Here is a 24305-nt window from a genome sequence, read left to right as displayed (position 1 = left end):
AAGAGATTATTTGAATAATGTATCTCTTTTGTTATGCTAATTATGCAATCCATAACTCAGCAAGATAAAAAAGGTGTGTATATTTCTTTCATAATAAACAAGAAAATTAGTAATGGCAATTATGGGCCTTTATCTTTCTACAAATCACAAATAATTGTTTCAAAACACAAGAACGTCTTATAAACATCAAGCATGTATGTACAAAATAGCTCACTATTTGTGGAAATATTACAAGTTTTATGTATTTGTTAACCTTTAGTTAGATATTATTTGCCAAATGGAAGCGACCTCAGAACGTTTCTAACGTGAATTTATTTAGAAACAATACTGTTTGTAAAGCTGCCCTATAAAGCACGGTATAAATCTGTTTTTTCTTCTCAAAATTTACAAAATCAGTCTCAGTATCTTCTGAATGTTTTCTCATATTTTCAATATGTGGATTTTTCAACAAATTTTACATGGTTTTGCATAACATAATAACAGATATAAACAAATATCAATAATAAGGAAAAAGTTAATCAACCCATATCTGCAAATAAACAAAGGAATCAAAGAAGAGAACAGAAAAAATAAGTAAAATCTTGTCTATAAATGCTAGAGGCAACAGCAAAAACTGAAATGTTCCAAAGTAAGACAGCCATTATATAATATTAAAGAAATAATAATATCCCACTTGAATTTCAATTATCTTTAGGTTCTTTGGTGTTTGATATCACCTAATAAATGAATTAATTATGTCAGTACCTTGGCAAACACTACCTATTCTAGGATGAAAAATAAGAGACTTCAGAAATTATGGCCCATTCTCCATGTGTTGTTGATATGCCTCAGTAGACATTTCTGCTAGGGTATTCTTTTCTCAAATTATGTAGAATTTCTACTTCTTCAAGATTTTATAAGATTCCTTGGAGGTTTTCCTTGTTTGCTCTCTAATCTGATAGATATTTCAAAGTCTTTAACTCTAAAGTTGATAGCACTTATATCTTAAAATATTCACTTGTTTAAAATGACATCATTAGTGTTTAGAATTATACTATTAATTATTAAAAATAAAATTGTAAATATGAATAATTTTCAAAGTGAAAAGAGTTTTAACAGACTCTATAATTGAGAATATACAAAAGATGAAAAATATGTTGATTGCAACAGATTAAATTTAGAAACTGCTACTTGGGCTTTAGTTTCTTCTACCATATGAAGCTTTGATGGATCAAAGGCATATGATATATATTAGAAAATGTATGTCTGAAAACACTAACAATAATACATTTTAAATGACACAAAATAGAGACTCTGAAATGTAGTCAGTAGTCATTGCAATACTGTTGGCATAATAAATGCAGATGTAAGATATTAAACATGCAAATTTTATTGATATATTTGCCTGACATTTATGTTTTTCATAAAGGTAATTCTAACTCTGACTTTTGCATACTTTACAGTGTTCCTTTAAGAGGCATTTAACAATTCTCATCTAAAATTAAATTAATATTTATCCTATTAGTATTTTTGTATGTATAACATCCACATAATGTATAATATTTACGATACACACACACACACCCATATGTATATCATAAACATTTGCTAAAAAGATGAGAAAGTGAGAAACATGAAGAATTTACCAAAATTAAAGAAAAGAAAGAAAGAAACCAAAAGCTTTGACAAGATGGCTCAGTTTCCAAGGTAGTTGGGTACTAACCTGACCTACGGGACCTTGTGGGACCTTGTCCCATGCCATGTTCTTCTCATTAGGAACTACTGGAAGAAGTCTGTTCAGGATTATCCAAATCATCATTGAGAACCTAAGGCAAATCATACTTACATATAATTCCTTTCATTTCCAATTATATGCCTATATACACATATCATTTTTTCAAGTGAAATCAAGTTAAATGAATATTGTCAAAGACCTGGAAAGGAAATGGAATTACAAAATTACACTAGACTATGTAAAGGGATTTCTCTGGATGTAGGAAAGTAACCCAATATTTTGCTTGGGTGAAGGCATTGAGGATTGAATTGTGTGTGTATGTCTCTGACTCCCAGGTTTCCTTTTGTTAATCAATTGCAGTTGACTCATTCCTTCTAAAATCCTCTAAAACTGTTTACCTAGTAACAATAATGCCAAATTATAAATCACTATGTCCACTCTGGTTATAGTATTATTATTAAGAATATCCCTCTCCAAAAGGCATTTTGTGAATCCTATAGCAATGTGAATTTAGTGTTTTATGTGAGAAAATGTTGTTAGTAAATTAAAGACTAGTATCTATTTATCTCTATATCAGTTTATATCAGTAAATTTCTATGTATTACATACACATAAAACAATACATATAGTGAGATTAAAGAACCAAAAAAACTAAAGAATTGTTAAACTGTGTAATTAGAATCCAATACAGTGGACAACACATATATTGATCACCAAGATATTCCTTCATGGACTATAATATTTACTGTGCCTCAAAAGGAAGCCGTTGTGGCTTTAAGTGGCTTATTGGTTCTAAGAAAAGGGAGAAAAAAAGAAAATGAACATAAGAGTATGATTGCTGTGAATTAAGAAAAGCAAGTTGAAGGCAATTATTTGGAAATGTTTATATTTAATACATATCTTGTTTTCCCCAGTAAGGTCTGTTATTTACTATTCCTGCCTTTGACTATCTTAATTTATATGAACTAATTTTAATAGCAGACATACTGACTTCATGTTCATATTTGCTGTTGTGGCTTACTTTGTGGGATGACTTTTTAAAATATTTGGTGGTTTGATATACTATAAAAATGTAACGGATATTCACTCTACTTATCCTATTAGTATGTTGACATTTTTGTGTCCTATAATACCTTTTTTTGTTTGTTTCTCTAAAGAAATTTCACAGTTTTTCCAAGGCAAGTTCTCTCCCATATTTCCTTTGATACCTGCTCCTGATTTCTGTCCATGCCACATGATTCAGTTGTTCATGCTAAATAGGAAAACGTTGTATTCTTCTCTACTGCTATACCTTCTCTTTCCCTGATATCTCTTTTCTTTTTTCACATGTATTCAAATTAGGAGGAAGGGAATAGAAAGTTTAAATGCTGCAGAATGTTCAGTAATAGCTATGTAGCATTGTTCCTTAGGTCACTCAAGGAATTTGCAAGGCCCTCTAATCCTTACAACATCCCAAAAGCTGGCTGGCAGATATGATTATCTTCAGGTTTATACTTGGGGAAACAATTTGTTCAAGTTCAAGGGCAGGAACGATTGCCAAAAAGCTCAGTCCTCCATGAATTATTTCTACGATGTGTTGTCCTCTATGTTAAATACTATAGAATGACTATTTGAGGGCTACTGAATATCATTGTGATAATGAAAGCTCAGAAGGACTTATAATTTACATATTTTTTAAAGAGTTGGAAATGAACCAGATTATTTTTGCAAGTAATTCTCAGACCTAATGGGCCTAAAAACTTCTGTTTGCCTGCAAAGTTGTATTAATTCTTAACATTTTTTTTTTCAAGTAACACCAGGTGCCTCTTCTTACCATCTTCAATTTCTTTCCCTTTCCTCTGGAGGTAAAATCATATGCCTCTTGGAAAAAATGTAATAACCTTGACTAATGGTTAATGAAATCCTTCATGAATACTGGAGAGGTAGAGGAAAGGAAAGCAGTTAGGAAATTTACTGATAAAATAGACTAACAGATTTGCATAACTTTAGTATTATTTAGAATTTTGAAATTCTGAATATGCAAGCAGAATACTTTATAAAAATAATAATAAAATTTAACTTACTGAAAATTTACTAGATGTCAGGCAAGATCTTAGCATATAATATGATGTATTTCTTGGAAATACCCTAAGGTTGAACTGAATCTTTATTTCATAGGACACAAATCTGAGACACAGAGAGTTTATCTTCTCAAGGTCACCCTGCAAACATTACTTGTGCCATCAAAATGTATTTTAATATGTGGGAACTAGATCGTATCTTTAATATTGCTTTACACAGAACAGTATTCTCCTCAATAGTAATATTGCCTTAAAAACATATATATCTTAAAGGAACTGAAGTCCTGTAAATAATCTGATAATTTGGGCATATGTAGGTCATTTAAGGTGATCAATATTCATAATCCAAAAAGTCTCACCACCTTAACTATTATTGAATTTCAAACAAATCCATGTTGTTTTATAATTTAAAGTTGTCTGTAACTTGAATATTTTAGAGATCTTAGAACTTGAACTTCTATTTAGAAATAGGGACCTTTCTGCAGAAATTTCTGGTTATATTTCAGATAATATTCTCTTAGACATGAAGATATACGTTTACATTGCAAACAAGGAGATTGTATTTATGAATGGATCAATGCATCCTTTAAAGTGCTCCAAAACTCACTTGAAGTTCAGAAAAAAAATCATTTTTATACGGAATAATCATCTAAGTATTAAGCAACATGTATTTGGCAAACATCTGTTATAGATAAACTATGCACTAGGATCTGGATTCAGCATTGTTTATACAATAAATAAGATAGTTTGGTCTCTTTTTAAAAATGAGCCCATGTGGTGTGTTGAGTTCATAAAATCTTCAGGAAGAGTTACCACTATGAAGAAATGATCTGAAATTCATTCAAAATGCTGCCCCGTTTGCATTGCCTTTGAAGATCACTGGGAAAATGACACCTCAACGGCAACACACTGTTTCAATACATGGAAGTTATTTTTTTCTGGAGAATTAAGTCCTGGCCAGTAGTTTTGGCATCCCTGGCTGGAAGACTACCCATTTCTCCAACTTTCTGGAGAACACGATTGCAAGAGCCCCACATGACAGCAGGGGCTGATGGCTGCAACAACAACTGTTCAAGTTCTCATGCATGAGTCCATTATCTGGCACCCAACTCATTTATTTTATAATAATTCCATGAAGCAAAAAAAAACAAACCGAAGTTTTTGCATTCAGTCAGATCTTTGTTCAAATCTGGATCCAAATAGGTCTATTACTTATCAGGTATGAACTGGCCACTTAATTTCTGGAAGCCATGGTTACCTCAAACACAAAGTGGTAATAATTACATCCAACATTTGTAGTTAAACAATATCACCATCATTTATCACACAACTTTTAAGTGGTAAGCACTGTGCGTGGTGTGAAAATACACAAACAAGGAGAAAAGTATAAGTTAAGTAGTTCAATGGTTTTGAAAACATGAACAGTTTTCCTGAGATAGGAGAGTTGATTCTTGAAAAACAGAGATTTAAACTCTGCAGGTCCACTTATAGGTGGAGTTTTCTCACTAACAGTTGCATTAGGTATGTCTGCCTTTCTTGTTTCCCTTTCTAGCTCCTTCACCTCTTCTGCCTTTGCCACCCTTGAGACAGCAAGACCTCCTCTTTCTCCTCCTCCTAAGCCTACTCAATGTGAAGATGAGAATGAAGTAATTTATGATGATCCACTTCCGCCTAATGAATAGTAAATATATTTTCTCTTCCTTATAATTTTCTTAATAATGTTTTCTTTTTCTAGGTTTTTTATTGTAACAACACAGTATACATAATAATACGTATAATTATACATAATACACATAATATACAAAATAAGTGTTAATTGACTATGTTATTGGTAAGGCTTTCAGTTAGCAGTAGGCTATTAGTAGTTAAGCTTCTGGGGAATCAAATGAATTGGGTTAATAAAATGTGGTATATGTATACTATGGAGTACTATTCAGCCATGAAAAATGGGGAACTAATACTTCTTGTATTATCCTGGATGGAGCTGGAGCCCATTCTTCTAAGCGAAGCATCACAAGAATGGAAAAACAAACACCACATGTGCTCATCATTAAATTGGTACTAATAGATCAACACTTATGTGCACATATGGAAGTAACATTCATCTGGGATCATGCAGGTAGGAGGGGGAAGGAGGAGAAGGGTAAATTCACAGTTAATGGGTGCAGTGCACCCTGTCTTGGGGATGGGCATGCTTGTAGCCTTTGACTCAGGTGGTGCAAAGACAATTTATGTGACCAAAGCATTTGTACCCCCATAATATTCTGAAATTAAAAAAAAATGTTATGTGGCGATCTTTTTATTGCATGGTGAGTTGGTGTTCTTAACACCTGTATTGTTCAAGGATCAGCTGTATTTGACTTTGGCTAACATAAAGTGCATATAACAGTAGCAGAATCATGAAATATTAGAGGGGCCCCCAAGATCATGTTACTTAACCACTTATTCAAAGACAACATTACCTCTGTGATTGCTTTGATTGAAGTTAGAATTTCTGTTTATACCCTTCAATACAAGGATATTTCAAAAGTAAACTTAAAATGTATGGACTTTAGAGTCAAAGGATTTATATTCAATATTTGTTCTGCCCTGTTACTAATTTTAAGATCTTGATCTCATGGCTGAATCTCTGCCTCATGTTTTTCATGTATGAAAAGGGGGATATTAACAAATATCTTTCCTACTTAACTCACAGGGTTATCATGGATCAGGTTATACATGTGAAATTCCTCTGCAAATGTTAAAACTCTGTGCAAATAAAAGTGAATGTTTTTGTTTTACCGTTGGCACTGGAAAGAGCCAGTGTTTCAGAGATGAGTTATTCACCATTCCCTTTAAACAGCATATGCAATTTTATCTCCGTATTTCTTCACTCATTCCTTTTCACTGGCTAGAATCATACTCACTACTGTTGGCTATTAGTTCAAATCCTTTCCTTCTTCTACCTGGAGTTCCAATTTCTTCATGAGGTCTACATAAAAAGAATCAAAGAAACCTGCATTTCAATCCCATCTAAGACTTGATTAAGTTATTTGACTTTTCTGAGCCTTGTTTTTCTTATAAAGTGTGGAAATTTATTTATATTATTATTACAAGGGATTAAATAAACACTAATATATTCAAATCACTGGCATGCAGTTACAGCATTCAAAGTTGCTCTTTCTCTCTTCTTCTTTACCCATATCAACATTTTTTTGCTGTCTTGTTATTTCCTAGAACACTGATGTTAAATATCAGTGGGCCTTTACTCTTGAGTTACTGTATGCATGTCTTTAATGTGTTCTGAGTTCCTTGAGGCCAGGAACTGTGTCTGATACATACTTCTATTCTTCACCAGTTCTGAGCTGTTATGGACTGGATATTTATGTCCCTTCAAAATTCAGATGTTGAAACCTTAACCTGCAATGAAGATGTTATTGGGAAGTGGAGCCTTTAGGAGTTAATTAGGTTATGAGTGTGGAGCCCCCATGATGGGATCGTTGTCCTTATAAGAGGATGAGAACTAGCCGTCTCTATCTCCCCACCATGCACAGATACAATGAGAAGACAGCCGTTTGTATTCATGAAGAGGGCCTCCACCAGAATCTAGCCATGATGGCATCGTGATCTTGGACTTCCAGCCATCAGAACTTCAAAAAATAAATGTTTCTTATCTAAACCACCCAGTCTTTGGTATTCTGTTATAACAGCCTCACCTAAGGCATGAACATGGTGTTCAATCAGTAGGAAAATGCCCAGTAAATCACTGATTTGGTAAGATTAACAATTCATTCTGGTTGTTGACCTGCAACTTGATTGAAATTAAGTGCACAGTGCCAACTTTATTCCCATAGTAAATGTAGGTTCTACACCTAAGAAAACTATGTCAGAAATGGAATTGTTTTTAAATAGCTACTTTTATTTTATTATTATTATTTTTATTTCAGCATATTATGGGGGTACAAATTTTAAGGTTTCAAATAATGCCCTTCCCCCTACCCCCCACAAGTCTGAGTTTCCAGAGTGACCATCCCCCAGATGGTGCACATCTCACTCATTATGTATGTATATACCCACCCCCCTCGCCCCTCCCACCTGCCCAATACCCTATTACTTAGTTCTTATGTGTCCACTTAGGTGCTGCTCAGTTAATACCAGTTTTCTGGTGAGTATATGTGGTGCTTGTTTTTCCATTGAGATACTTCACTTGCTGGCATGAAGGCGGAGAGACAGGAACACTCCTACACTGCTGGTGGGACTGCAAACTAGTTCAACTTCTTTAGAAAGCAATATAGAGAGACCTTAAAGCGATGATACAAGTGGATCCACCATTTGATCCAGCAATCCCATTACTGGGCATCTACCCAAAAGATCCAATGACATTCTACAAAAAAGACACCTGCACTCGAATGTTTATAGCAGCATAATTCATAATTGCAAAGCTGTGGAAACAACCCAAGTGCCCATTAATCCAAGAGTGGATTAATAAAATGTGGTATATGTGTACCATGGAGTACTATTCAGCTCTAAGAAACAATGGTGATATAGCAGAAATGGAATTTTATACCTAGCAAATGGAATTTTAGAGGCCATGTGACTTTTGTAGTGGTGAGCCCCAAGTAATGGGAGAAGCCAGACCATCGCGGTGAGACCGTTGCCTTGGTTGTCCTGAGGACACGGGAGCTTTTAGATAAAAGAAGGGAAGTGACAATTGAAAGTTGTGAGACCTCTACCCCAAAGAGGAAGTATCTGCAGGAGTATCCAGAGCAAACTAAAGCTTCCATCACTGTGACTTGGCAATCACCAGTGTGATATAAATGTAATAATGGCTTGCTCCTCTGTAGGGCAACCCAGTCAGCTGAGTTTAACCCATCCTTAAAAGGCACTTAACTTTAAACTGTATACGAGGTGAAAACCTTTCTTATCAAGGAATCACTTACTGCCTCAATGACTGTGTCCTTCTGCCCCTGGTTATCCATGGCAGTGCTGTCCATCTTAAACATAAGATCCTAAAGTGCATAAACCAGCTCTCTGGAACTCTATTCGATTATTTATACCTAGCAAGGGCTTTGCACTTGGATGCTGCTTAAGTGCAAAGGATGGAGTATCCAAAGTGAATGCTGATTTCAAACAAAGGACCTAAAAAGACTTTATTTCTTGGTATCATAATCCTAAAAAGAAATTCTGGTGGAACATTTCTTGAAGATAATTTCCACTGACAAGAAACAGATCAAAGATAGAAGAAATGTCTTCCCGTGCTCTCTGGAGAAATGCTGAAAGTGATTGTGCTGCACTTACAGCTGCTGAAAACAGATTAGAAAGTTAAAGGGCTTGCTACCAAACCTGATTTCATTAAAAAGCCTGTGCTTTATTAATCTTGTTGTCTGTTATTGTTTAAGTCAGGAGCCACACAGTGGAAGGGTGAGAAAGAGAGCACAGTTAAATAGAAGGGGCTTTTCAACTCTCTCTGGAATCACTATGGAAACCTTAGTCTTGGCCAATTAGGGGGGCATTAGTGTCTACACATATATGTAGCTGCTCCTATTGCCCATTATTCATCTGCAATGTCCCTGAAATATGTAACATACATGCCAACTAATATTATGCATGTATATGATGTTAATATAATGTAACATTTTCCTTAAAATAATAGATAATTGCATAACACAAGAACAAATATGTAACTGGATATGACATGACTCCAAGGTAAATATCTTATTAATCTTGCATGCATTAACTTTATTGAATGCACAGTGGCAGACACTTGGGTTCCATGATGATCAATAAGAAAAACGAGAAAAACCCCCTCTGGGCTACTTGGCCTACTGACTACAAATGCTTCTCCAAGTGCTTCAATCTATAACTGGAAAGAAAAGGCAGAAAGTAACACTGGTCTATAGAATATCTGCAGATAATGTAGTATCTCTTAACCAGGGTATCCAAAAGATGTTCTAGGACATTTTTTCAAAGCACACAAGCTTAGATTCCTCTCTGATTCAGTTAGTTTGGCTCAAGTGAGTTAGGATTACATACTTAGAAAAACAGTCTACTAAGTGATTTTAATATATATAGCAATTTAAGAAAAATGGGAGTAATATAATGTTTCTGCTGTGTATTGCAGGCAAACATTTAGCTTCTCTCTTAGTGCCTTACCTGCAGATATCTTATACTTCTATTACTTGAATTCAAGGCTTAGGTCCTCCAGTACACTAAAGTTCTCTTTGTGTATTAGAGAAACTCTCTGGTGATGGAATAGCCTTGTTTAATTTTGTGAATTTTATATCTGGTGAATTTTGAAAATACCATGAACGATGTAATCAGATATTTCAATTATCATGTTGCATTATATCTAGGTCAAGAGAGGGCCACTTTACACACTTTGTACAAAACTTAGGAGTACTCTTATGGCTTAACAAAGTAAATTAACTATTCTGTAATTTAAATGTATAGTTTAACAACATCAGAACAAGATTTACTTCGTGGCATAGACATATGTCTTTCGCAAGTAACTTGAGGGGGACAGCTTTACTGTGTGCTATTTCTGAAAATCTGTCACTGACCTCAAGTTCCTACCATTATAAATTCATTCTTTAAGTATATACATAGGTATATGTATGTATGTAGATTTGTTGCAACAAGTTGTGTCACCAAATTGTGGGGACTAGCAAGTCAGATTTGTAGGACAGGCTCACAGGCTGAAACTGGGAGGCCAGAGTTGATGTTGCAGTCTTGAGGCAACATTTCTTCTTCTTTGGGAAACCTCACGTTTTGGCCATAAGGTCTTTCAGTTGACTGGATGAAGGCCAGCCACATTACTGAGAGTAGTCTCCCTTACTTAAGGTCAACTGATTATAGATGTTAACTATATCTATAAAAGGCCTTCCTACCAACACCTAGATAAGTAACTGGGTACTAAAGCCCAGCCAACTTGACACATAAAACTAACAATTGCACCTGTTGATGACATTTAAATAAGAGAATAAAACAGATGATATGTATCAACATTTTGTTATGAAAATTTCAAACATATACACAAAGAGAATAGTATTAATGTAATCTATCACATCAATAGGCTAAAAAGGAAAAATCATACATTCATACCAATAGATGCAAAAAAAAAAACATTTGACAAAGTCCAACACCAATTTATGATTAGAGATATCTCAGTGTACTAAGAATAGAGGGGTACGTTGTCAACTTGATAAAGATTATTTACAGAAAACTTACCATAAATATACTTATTCCTAAGAAACTTAGTTTTCCTACTAAGATCAGAAACAATGCAAGGATGTTCCCTCTTACCATTCGTTTTCAACATCATACCAGCAGTCCTAATCAATGTAATAAGACAAGAAAACTAAAAAAGATATATAGAGGGGGCAGAAAGAAATAAAACTGCCTTTGTTCACAAATGACATGATCATATATGTAAAAAATCTAGAATTGACAACAACAACAGCAAAGTACCCTTATGGAACTAAGAAGTGCTTATAGCAAGTTTGCAGGATACAAGATTAATATAAGAAATCAATCATTTACCAGAAATGAACAAGTGGAATTGAAAATTGAAAACACAATGCCATTTATATTAACACCCCTCCAAAATGAAATACTTAGGTATAAATCTGACAAAATATATAGGTACATGATCTATCTATATGAGGGAAATTATAAAACTCTTATGAGAGAAGTCAAAGAAGAACAAAATAAATGTACACAATTATGATTTGTCAATTAAAAATAATATAAATAAATAAATGGGGAGAAACTCCATGTTCATGGAGTGGAAGACTCAATATTTTTAAGATGCCAGTTCTTGCCAATATGATCAATAGATTCAATGCAATTCCAACCAATATCCCAGCAAGTTATTTTGTGGATATTGATAAATTGATTCTAAAATTTGTATGGAGAGACAAAAGACTCAGAATAGCCAACACAATATTGAAAGAAAAGAAGAAAACTGAAAAACTAACACTAGACGACTTCAAGGTTTACTACAAAGCTACAGTAATTAAGGCAGTGTGGTGTTGGAGAAGAATAGACAAATAGGTCAATGGAACAGAAAAGAGAGCCCAGAAATAGACCCACATGGATGTAGCCAACTGATCTTTGACCAAGGAGCAAAAGCAATACAGTGGAGCAAAGATAGTCTTTTAAACACATCATGATAGAACAACTGGACATACACACACACACACACACACACACACACACAAAATGACACTGGACTCAGACCTTATACCCTTCACAAAAAATAACTTGAAATGAATCACAGATCTAAACGTAAAATGTAAAACTATAAAACTTCTGGAATATAACATATGAAAAAACCTAGATAACCTTGAGTATGATGATGATTTTTTAGATATAACATCAAAGGCACAATCTAAGAAAGAAATAATTGATAGGCTGAACTTTATTAAAAGTAAAAACTTATCTGTACAATTGATTTCAAGAGATTGAGGATAGTAGCCACAGACTGGGATAAAATATTTGCAAAAGACCCATATAATGTGGGACTAGTATCTGAAATATAAAAAAAACTCTTAAAATTCAACAATGAGGACACAAACAACCCATTAAAAACGGGGCAAAGACCTTGATAGACATCTCATCAGAGAATATATACAGATGGCAAATAAGCACGTGGAAAGATGTTCCACATCATATGTCATCAGGGAAGTGCAATTAAAGCAACAATGAGGCACTACTACACACCTATTAGAATGGGCAAAATTCAGAACTCTGACAGCACCAAATGCTGACAAGGATGTGGAACAACAGGAATTCTCATTTGCTGATGGTGGAAACTTAGAGTGTACTTTGGAAATCACTTTGGAAGACAATGTGGCAGTTTCCTACAAAACTAAATATACTCTTAGCACAGACAGAGCAATCATGCTCTTTGGTACCTACTCAAAAAAGTTGAAAACTTATGTCCACACAAAAACCTGCACACAGAATAAAGATTTTTTCTTAGCAGCTTTATTCATAATTTCCAAAAGTTGGAAGCAACCAAGATGTCCTTCTGTAAGCAAATGGGTAAACTGTGGCATATCCAGTTATGGAATATTATTGGCCATTAAAAATAAATGAACCATCAATCTATGAAAAGGCATGGAGGAAACTTAAAGACATATTATTAAGTGAAAAGAAGCCAATCTGAAACGAAAATATATTGTATTTACATCTATATGACATTTTGGAAAAAGCAAAAACTAAGGAAACAATGAAAATATTAGTGGTTGCCAGGAGTTAGTAGGGGAGGGTGAGATGAACTGGTGGAGCACAGAAGATTTTTAGAAAATACTCTCTATGATACTATAATGGTGGATACATGTTATTATATATTGTTCCAAACTCATAGAATGTATTACCAAGAGGGAACCCTAATGTAAACTGTGGGCTTTGAGTGGTAATGACCTCAATGTAGGCTCATAAATTGTAACAAACATAACAATATGGTTTGATATGGGAGAAATATGTTGATCAACATATTGATCTGTTGATATGTTGATATGACATATCAACATTGATATGCTGATATGTTGATCAATATGTTGATAATGGGGGAAGCTCTGCATGTGGGGGGCAGGGAGTATATGGGAAATATCTATACCCTTCTCTTTATTTTACTGTGAACCTAAAACTGCTCTGACAAAATGAAGTTTTTAAAACAACTACAAAAATGAATAATATAATGGAATCTCATCTACCCTCACTTAGTTTCAACGGTTATCAACTAATAGAAAATTTTACTTCATTTGTAATCCCAATCCACTTTTCCCTGCCCATTTGAATGAAGCTCTAGACACCATACTATTTCACTCATTATATTTAACAGCTCATGACTCTTCTAAATAATATAACTAACATTTCATTTCATACCTAAAAATAAAACTGTTAATAATTCTTCAGTGTGATAAAATGTCCAAGAAATGTATATATTTGACAGAGAAAAATGGATAAGAGATAATTTGGAGATTGGCATATTACTCAAAATGAGATACTAGGAATTCCAAATTCAACTGAAGCACCTTAAAATAAAGGGATAGAGTGATTTGTGTAGGGGAAAATGGAGGCTAGAAACACAAAGGAGTTGGTAGGAGGATTTTCTAAACTTCATAGTTTTTATGTCTATATAGCTGTTTTGGTTAGATATATAACATTCTAAGACACTCAGGAAAACTTTATGTAACAAATTCCACTTTTATTATCAATTTTATTAAAAAATAACATACTTCTTACTTTCTCTAGAAAATTCCACTAGAAATATAGAGGAGTTACTTGTTGAGAGCCAACTACTTTTGAAGCTCTATGGAGAAAAGATTGAAGATTTGTTCCCCTCTGAAACATGTGCCTAACCCAGACTTTGGCACATAACAGGAGGTCAGTAAATACTTGCTCTTAAAATATATAAAAAAAATAATTAGCATAAACTGTAAGGAAATATCATTACAGAGAGTTACTTAGCTTTATATTGGAGTAGAAAGGAAGCTTTAATGTTACTCCATGTCAGTGATTTGAAGGCCAGGGCCAGGAGGGAGGAGTAGGAAGAATGAGTGTGAGATTATCAGAACCATTTCTGGGGCCTTAATATCATACATCTGCTCTGTCCCCACCTGAATTTAGGGTTCAGAATTTTCAGGATAAAGGGAGACAGTTGTATTTTGAAAATTAAGCTACTCAGGTAATTCTATTAATAGTGAGCTCCTTCTTAGGAAGGAAAAGTAAACTCTGGTTTACTTTAGATATTACCATGGAAACAAAAACTTTCTGTTCACAGGGTTTTTCGGCCCCCTTCTCTAGATTCCATTATGACATTACTCTCTGATCAGAATTATCTGAAGCCTGGAGGAGAAAGACATTACATTTACTTTTTTTTTTTTTCCCATTTAATGTGCTTCCTGGCCAGTCGCCAAAGAGTATATATTTGTTACCTGAGGGTAGGGGTAGGGTGAAGAAACCACTTGGTATTGTCCTAGGTATTGAGAGGGGTGGCTCTTATCGTGTATGTTTGTTTTCATTTGTATATGGCTAATATTTGGAGCTGCTCCTAAATTCCTGAATAAAAGGATAGGCAAAATGCTAGGGTACAACAGTGAAGACTATGTTCTTCTATTTAGTAGTAAGCAAATGTACATTTGCATAATTATATCTACATCATGATGTAGCTCTGTATACCAGAGAAACCGAAGACTATTGTAACCTGTGAAAATAAGAATGATGCTACTATATCTATGACATAGTCCCACCTCTGCCTTTTAGTAATGGAGTTAAATAAGTACAGGGTAGAAAAGGGTTAATTTCTTAAAATGTTTCAAAGAGAATTTTTCTATTTTAATAATAGAAATCTAAATATATGTTTTTGCTTTTGCACACTAAGTGTAATTACATCTTCCCTTTATCTGCAAATGCCTGAGAAAGGTGAACGTCTTGAAAGGAAACCATAAAACATCAAACAGAAAATGATTTTTTGTTTCCTAGCAGGGAAATAATTTCAAGCTAACTTTCACATGGAACTCTTTCTTCCCTAAATCACAGAGGCAGAATATGTAGCTATGATCACCATGCAGAGCAGAAATAAGTGAGATAGTTGGGAACTAAAGGTCAGATGATGTCAGAGTTAGCACTGCAGCCCATGAAACAGAGCCTCTCTTAGAAGTTGTTGGAATGGATCAAGGAAGTTAATACTTAAGGAGAAGTTATCATGTGCTAGGGCTTATTGGTTCTGCACAGATTCCACTACCTTTTGAGAGGTGGGGCACTGGGCGTTGAGAATAAGGAAGGGAAGACCAGTGAAAAGCTTATTCTGCAGCAACAGGGAGGAGCAGCATGTGAAGAGAGTGGGCCAGGTTTACATAGGCATCAGGTACCATAGGAAATGCAGGTCTTGTCTCCCAGGCTCAAAGACATAGTAGCATAAGAATATAGGTAAACACGCAAAATGGGTTAAAAGCAAAGAACCAATATAAGAACCAAAGTCAAGCAGATATAAACGTACAAATCTTGTTAATTTAGACAACAGCCCTAAAGAATAATGAGGTTTGTGGGAGAATCTGCGGTCTGCAATAGAGATACCATATTATGGCCAAGAAAACAGTAGAATATCTCAGTAGGAATAAAAAGAAGAGCTAGATAGTATTGAACACTTACAGTGTTCTAAGAACTTTATGTACATTATCTTATGCTCACAAAAGTCCTATAAGTAATTTCCCCTCTATTACAAATAAAGAAATTAAAGAATATAAATAAAGCAGATCAGATTTAGGAATGAGTCTTGGGTTCTATCAGACCATGGCTAGACTATTTAACATAAATAATATGTATCCATTAGAACTGGTGCTTCCATGAAAATCATTGTGGAGAGATTGAAATGAAGGATTGGATTTCCTTTAGGTCAAGGGCCGTGGCAACTTCATTCACCACTCCAGGTCTTCTGGGACATATTAGGTGTTCAGTAATGGCTGTTGGATGAAAGCAATCCATATGTTCATCTAGCCATTTAGGGAACATGCGTATTGTTTTCTATAGTTTTGTTTGGCTTTTCTGAAACCCTTTGCATTTCTAACGTCCCAATCATATCCCTTACATATTTTCTTGACACAAGGGGAACACTTATTTTATTCATTTTTTTTAATTTCAGCATAGTACTTGAATGCTTACAAATGCTTAGGTTACACATAATTGCCTTTGCTGCACTCAAGTCAAAGCTTCAAGCCTGTCTGTCCCCGCAACGATGTGCACTATTATAATCCAGAAATAATTTGAAACAGCTCATATTTAATCTTATGAGTCTAGTAATTAAACAGACATCAGTAGAAAGAACATTATATTGAAAGTCAGAAAACCTGGATTAGAGGCTTCTTATTTGTGAGCAAATAATTTAATCACTCTACCACTAGATTTTCTCTATTATAAAGGGGGAAGGGGCAATATGACTTCACAGTGACCTCTAGGTGGGGTTATTTCTGTGTTTTGTAGTCCCTGTGTATACTTCACAAAGCTACACAAAGCCCTGCCTCTTCTAGGGCCCTCTTTTTCCTATAGCTATTGTGGTCACCCAGAATTGACAATAGATCAGCTCATCCTCTAGCAGATGTGGCCTGTGCTGAATTTTAATGAAGGGACAAAAATTGCTTTATGCCAAAAGCTTTAATTTATAAACTCTCCCTTCTGATGGATTTTGAAAACACCTACTTTGTCTTCAGGGCATGGTAAAAGTAGACCTAGATAATTTGGTTTTGCTAATATCAAGCTTATATCAGGATGTGGCAGTTCATTTTTGTTACTAAGAACATATTTTATGTGCATAAAATATATATGATGCCCATGCAAATGATTGCAGAGAGGATGTGTTCAATAAACAGATATTAACTGAATGTTTTCTAAGTGCCTATGGAAATTTAAAAAGAGAAACTGTGCTTCTAGCTAGTGATATTGCAGGATTTTTTGTAGAGGAAAAACCATTGATTGGATATTTAAAAATTCACACTAGTAAAACTAGTACTAAAAAATTGATAAGTATTTTTTTACTAATATCCATAATAAAATTCTCCCTGAACTTTCTTAAGAAAGTACTAAAAAGGATAGCACTTAAATTATTTGTGATATTTTACCAGCAGCCAGAAGTTTATTTGAATTGCTATGAGTAGAGAATTTAAGGAATGATCCTAATATTCCACAAAACACAGTATGTTCCAAAAATGTGAATAGACTCCAACTAGTCTATTGGCGTACAGACAAGTATATGTGCCCAAATATACTTATGAAAACAAATTATGTATTTATAATATATACTTATATATGCCTATGAAAAGTTTATCTAAAAATTCTGGAATCTAATAAAGTTTTATATTTATCCATATTTCCAATAACATTCAGCAGATTTTCCACTTGATAGTCATCAAGGAAGTTTTATTTTGACTCTAATTTTACTGAAAATACCCTTAGTTACCATAGACAGTGTGATAGTTAATTTTGTGTCAACTTGGCTGGCTCATGGTGCCCAAATAATCTCGTCAAACATTATTTAAGATGTTTCTGTGAGGTATTTTTTTGGGTGAGATTAATATTTAAATTGAACTTGGGTAAAGCACATTGCCCTCCCTAATGCAGGAGCATCTCACCCAATCAAAGTCCCAAATAAAACAAACACCTTCCCTGAGCAAGAAACAATTCTGCCCACACACTACTGCCCTGATGCAAACTGAAACTTTTCTCCTAGTCGCCTGCCTGCTTGCCTTCCCACCATATTTTGGGCTCCCCAAGACTCTATAGTCACATGAGACAATTCTTTAAAGTAAATATCTTTCCACATATACACACATTCTATTGGTCCTGTTTCTCTGGAGAAGCATAAATAGGCAATAACTGGAAATTTCAGGGATTCTTTAGTACCTCAACTGAACTTCTAATCTAGAATGAATGACCTTCTTGAAAGAGCTCAACCTGGATAAGCCTAAGGGCTGGGAGGATGAGCTCCACCTGGGGAAGCCTAAGGGCTGTGAGGATGAGCTCCACCTGGGGAAGCCTAAGGGCTGTGAGGATGAGCTCCACCAGGGGAGCCTAAGGGCTGGGAGGATGAGCTCCACCTGGGGAAGCCTAAGGGCTGGTAGGATGAGCTCCACCTGGGGAGCCTAAGGGCTGGTAGGATGAGCTCCACCTGGGGAAGCCTAAGGGCTGGGAGGATGAGCTCCACCTGGGGAAGCCTAAGGGCTGGGAGGATGAGCTCTACCTGGGGAAGCCTAAGGGCTGTGAGGATGAGCTCCACCTGGGGAAGCCTAAGGGCTGGTAGGATGAGCTCTACCTGGGGAAGCCTAAGGGCTGGGAGGATGAGCTCCACCTGGGGAGCCTAAGGGCTGAGAGGATGAGCTGGTCCTGGAGAAGCCTAAGGGCTGGGAGAATGGCTGAGCAATGGATTTGCTTCCCGGAATCCTCAGGACCCAGGCTCATTTAGGGAGTGAACTTCCACATTTCTCCAGTCTGTGATGCCTTTGGGATCTCTCTGTGCAGATGGGAAGAAGGGAAGAGACAGTGTGGACATGTGAGTACATGATTTAATATCTGTGTTGACTTGACTACTGTAGGAAGGGGGAAATAAACTAGAAACTAGAAGCTGTTTAGTACCTAAGTGACATTCATCTCTCTTATAATACCACTTTCTGAGCCACAGTTTCTACCACCTCTCTGAACCATCCTCCAAGGTCAGGCCAGATGGAATTTGGTTACAGTTTCTCTAATTACTGTTTTTTTTTTTTCTTTCTTGACACTTCTCTTATTATAATGTCATTTCTCACCACCGAATAAAGCCAAACTTCCATGTCAAAGCAAAAGGGTGTAATGAATATTCGACTCTTGTTGTTTTCCTAAAATATTCTTGGCTGCTTTCATTCTTGTGGGTTAAATAATACAAACCCTTTCACAATTCTGCATGTATTCTCTACTAGTTTTCTTTCTTTCTACTCTGGCTTGACTGAAATGTTCAACTACTCATAATGAGCTTATTATCTTTTTTTAAATTACTGGCTAACTTTGATGCCTTTTCTTCCTTCTATATAGTAGAATATTCTACCTTCTGAATAATATTTCCCAGTCAATACATTTTTCACCACAGTCTTCCTAAAATATTGGGTATACTGGGAATTATAATCATTAATTCATCCTTTTCTACCTTTCTGACTCTTTCTAGCTAATGAGATACCACTTGTAGAATATCTGAATAGAGCATCTATTTCCACTGCATAAAAATATAAGAATTAAAAGAAAAAACATGAAATATATATGTTTCATTAATAATATTTCCTTTATATAAGATTAACTTTAAGGAACATTTACATTTATCTTTAACAGTAGGTGAAGTTTCTGCCTACTTTTGCACCCATAATGAGGAAAGACCACTGGAGATGACAAGGCTGGCAGCTTGTAAAAGTCAACTTTGAGACCTAAACTTTGCTTATAGAAAAGTTTCCTTCTTTCCTCCTCTCCTTTCCCTCCTCTCCCTTCCCTCCCTCCCTCCTCTCCTTTCCCTTCCCTCCCTCCCCTCCTTCTCTCCCTCCCTTCCTTCTCTCCCTCCCTTCTTCCTTGCTTTCTTATTTTATTTCCATCTTTTCTCCTAGCTGTTTTGTTCTGGCTCTATCCCTTCACCTCCTGTTCTGTTTCTGGAGTTATCTGGTGCCTGACATTTTGGATTTGTTTTTCTCTCTCTTTTTTTCCCCTCAGAGAAGTCTCTCCCTTTGTAACTGGGAAAAAATAGCTTCTTTGGTTTTAAACCTTGAGCACTTTCTTAGGTATGACTTACAAGCTTTGCAACTGCTCTTACTATTCCAGATAACCACTGCAAGTGACCTCAGTAGAGTATAAATTCTTTGAAGACAGTACTCAAGACAGTGTTTTGTTTTACAATGTATGCTCTGAAGATCTTCTAGGTACAGATTAAATGTGAAACAGGTATTTTCCACCTTTTCTTTAAAACACACTTTCTCGTTGTGGGTGTTTTCCCCCAAAATGCCTGCTCATCACTTATTGTATTGATTTTAGAGCTGTTGAAAGAGTCCTTTATTTCCAAAGTCTTCACATTCTTCAACGAAGTAAGTGTATTTCTTATCTTCCATGTCATAGGCCATTAATTCCTTTGATCACTTTCCATTTGTCAGTGACAATAATGCCATAACTTCCTTGATGCTCTTAGCGAGACTGAGGCATTTATATACACACACACACTTTTTGTGTATCTTATTCTTTCTCCTTAGGTTGTTCAATTACCATGTTTCTTATCTGAAGCTATATCTCTTTTTGTCCTACTTTAATTGTCTGCCAATATTTCGAAGATATTTTGCCTCCCTGTTGTGACTTCACATTCAACAGTGGTGTCAGAGAGACAGTTTCCAATCTGTTATCATCTGTGAATATCATTAGTGTGGTGTTATTTACACCCTCTTTTAGCTCACTAATGAAGATGCTGCGTAGATTGCACCATGCATCAATTGTCTACAGACAACACATGGTAAGTTGTCATTTTTCATTATCTTTCCTTTTTGGTCCTTAAACTATATGGTAGCTTCTTTACAAGCTTGTATCTAAACTTGCAAAACCAATGTCCTTGAGGTGGGTATAATTACATTAATCCATTCCATATATGATTTTTTAAATTTTACAAGCAGAATTTTCTTATGTGTTGAATAGATTCAATGATCATTATGTTTTAAAATAATATTAAACTTCAGGAGTTGCTTGCCTGGTTGAACTGGGTTTGTTTGCATGGTATGTAAATTTTGTAAGCATAGCCAAACACACAGACAGAATTTCATTGACTGTTCTCCTACCCACAGAATGGATGGTACTATACTCACAAGTCACTATTCTTTTATACCTCTGAGGTTTTCATTCTTTTTACTTCATCTGACACTTTCTCCTTTGCACTTGTCAAATTCCTTTCTACTTAGCTCTCATTTAACTTCTCCAGTTCCTGTAGATAATTATTGGTTCTTTGCGAATTCCAATTTCCCTTATATTTCAACTATAACTTGATTACCACATTTGTCATGTAATAGTGTACCTCTTTTTATTTACATATCTATCATCACTCTGGGCTATGAACATCTGGAGGGCAGAAATCTTGTCATATTTGTGTCTATTCCTCAGTGTTTAGCGTAGAGTAGGCACTCAGTAAATGTTTGCTGACTGAATGAGTGAATTCTTGGCCTGTTTATCGGGGCATCAGTGAAGGCCTTAATTTGAGTAAATCAGCTTTTTATAAGTTACATCAAAATGGCCCTCCTCCAAATTTGTACTTTTCATTAACACTTTATTTAAGAATGCCAAGTTGTCTTTCCTTATCTATATGGTTTCAGTGCTTTTAATTGTTCATAAAAGAAAATAATGCATAATCAATTACTGTTATTATTTTGATCACAGAGACTCTTAGATAGTAACTTTTTTACTTTATGAATGAAAAACAAACATCATGAGAATGCCTTATCAGTATATTTTTAAAATGTTCATATATTCTGTTTTCAATGAAATGTTGGTCTCCACCACAGGACAGATTCACACTATTTGAATCTGCAGCCACTGCACTGATATTTAGTTGATAACCTTTGGATGTTTTTCATGCTGAGTTTTCCAATATAAATTAAGTTACACTTAGTAGATAGTATTTGTTAGTATGTGTCAATGAAGTTGAGAAAGTATTTTAACACAAAGGTAAAAAGAATACTTTCTTAAGTTAACCAGAAATGAATGAGATTTTACTAACGTTGTATATTCTATATGCTCTGCTTATTTTAATTTATAGGTTGGCATTGTTTTATATACCAGGTGCATTCCTATAGGAAAAAATATTAGGAAAGGCAGGATTAACATTATTTCTCTAAACTAGACATCATGCGGATTCCTTGAGGTCAGAGATATACATAACCTTAGCTTGAATCTATAATTTTAAGGATTATGGAAAATCTCAGTATTTATTACTCATGCCAACTTTACTGAAGAATCGAAGGACTACAAGGAAATAGTAACAAGTTGGGGGTTGATTGGAAATAGGCACATTCTATAAATTATAACCCTAAATTATACCCATCTCCCACCACCATTAATATATCTGAAATTTAAAATCTAAGCTAAAACTGTGTGGTCTTAGCTACGAAAACTCATCTTCAAGTCAAGCCTACCAGCCTTCCCTTCCTGTCAGATTACCCTCTTGGAGCCAAGACACCATCAACCCTATCACCTAATAGAGTGTGTATTCTTTCCTCTAGTGCTCGGATTTACTTTTCTCTCTAGCTCACTTTGTTTTCTCCTTGCTGTTTAAAACAGCTGAATCCTGACTCCTGTTATATTCGAGATTCACAAGGCCGCAGGACAGAGAGACAGAGTCACCGAGGCTGTAATTATCAAAAGGAGTTTTATTGTCTAGCTCGAGCTAGGGTCCAAGCCCCCAGAGTGCCAGTGCAGTGGCCTCTTCTACAGGCAGGGATCCTCCTTTGTGTGTTAGTCCCCTTTTATAACTCAGTTGTTTACACACTGGTCATGCATCCGCCCCCACAGTGATTCTTACTTCATCCTGCCCTTGATAGGCTCTAACCTGTTCCGGGTCCTAGCTGAGAGACTCGGGTTTCCGCGCTCTTTGTCTTTTTCCTCTGCATCCCATAATATACTCATAGTGCCTTGCGGTTAGCATACAAGCAGTAAACAGAAGCTGGAAGGTGTCTATTGTCCTTATAGCCCAGTATCTTACACTCCTTTTGTGGTTAAGGGTACCTGGGATTTGTTTTAATCAGGTATGATGAGTAATGCACACAGATGCAGAAATGTCATGAAGGAAGAAGGTTTTATACTCACAGATCCCTAGAAACAGAGGCACAGGCCATCTTGCAGGGACACATACGTGAAGTAGACAAACTAAAGATGGCTCCTGTAAATCTAAAATGGAGTCAGTCTTGCTCTAACTATTAGTAAAAGGCCCCAACCATGTAAAAAGTTCCCAGAGAAGGGAGGAGGGAGTGGAGGAGGCCTGTTCCCAAAAAGAATAGAGAGGTCCTGTTCTAGGAAAAGTCCCTTGTCCCTCAATGTACCTTTCCATTGTTCACTTGATTAACGACTAATCACAAAGTTCTGCTTCTGTGATTGCTCGCTGGCATAGCTGCCAGCTCCCTAGGGTATAAGAAAACCACAAAGGCTTTGTTTGGGGCTGCTTCTCCCTCCTTGCATGGAGTGGTGACAGCCCCTGTGCAGGTATCAATAAACTAATTTGACTGATTGGATTCTGGTGTCCGAGTCTCCTTGCTATGCTGGTTTACAACACAAGGAAGTCCTAGGTATGTTTAAGAAACAGAACAAAAGTGGGGAAATGTACACGGGAGCCTTCATAGTGTTTTCCACTGGAGGAAGAGAGAGGCAGGATAAGCAGCTTATTGGCCAGTTTGCATAATTTCAGTGGGCTCTGGGGCTTAGGGGCAGTTCCTGCTTGTCGGATACCTGGCCCTGGGGTGATGAGGGAAAGTGGGTAGTGGCCTAGAGTGTAAGAGCACTGAGAGAGTTGGATCAAGGAAGTGGCTGGGGCTAAGGCCTCTGTATTTTTGTTTGTTTGTTTTTTTGTTTTTTTTGAGACAGAGTCTCACTTTGTTGCCCAGGCTAGAGTGAGTGCCATGGCGTCAGCCTAGCTCACAGCAACCTCAAACTCCTGGGCTCAAGCCATCCTCCTGCCTCAGCCTCCCCAAGTAGCTGGGACTACGGGCATGCGCCACCATGCCCAGCTAATTTTTTCTATATATTTTTAGTTGGCCAATTAATTTCTTTGTATTTATAGTAGAGATGGGGTCTCGCTCTTGCTCAGGCTGGTTTCGAACTCCTGACCTCGAGCAATCCACCTCCCTCAGCCTCCCAGAGAGCTAGGATTACAGGTGTGAGCCACTGCCCCCCCCCATATTGATTGGTTTGCATATGAAAGACACATTTCTAGGCAGTTTTTTTTGCTATTTCTAGCCATTAGCTATCCCTGGGAGGGACAGTCCCTGCAGGATCAGAAAGGTGCCAGGATATCAAGACAT

The sequence above is a fragment of the Microcebus murinus genome, chromosome 4 (genome assembly GCF_040939455.1).
Source record: "Microcebus murinus isolate Inina chromosome 4, M.murinus_Inina_mat1.0, whole genome shotgun sequence".
Taxonomy (NCBI): Eukaryota; Metazoa; Chordata; class Mammalia; order Primates; family Cheirogaleidae; genus Microcebus; species Microcebus murinus.
Note: the sequence above shows the minus strand (reverse complement) of the source record.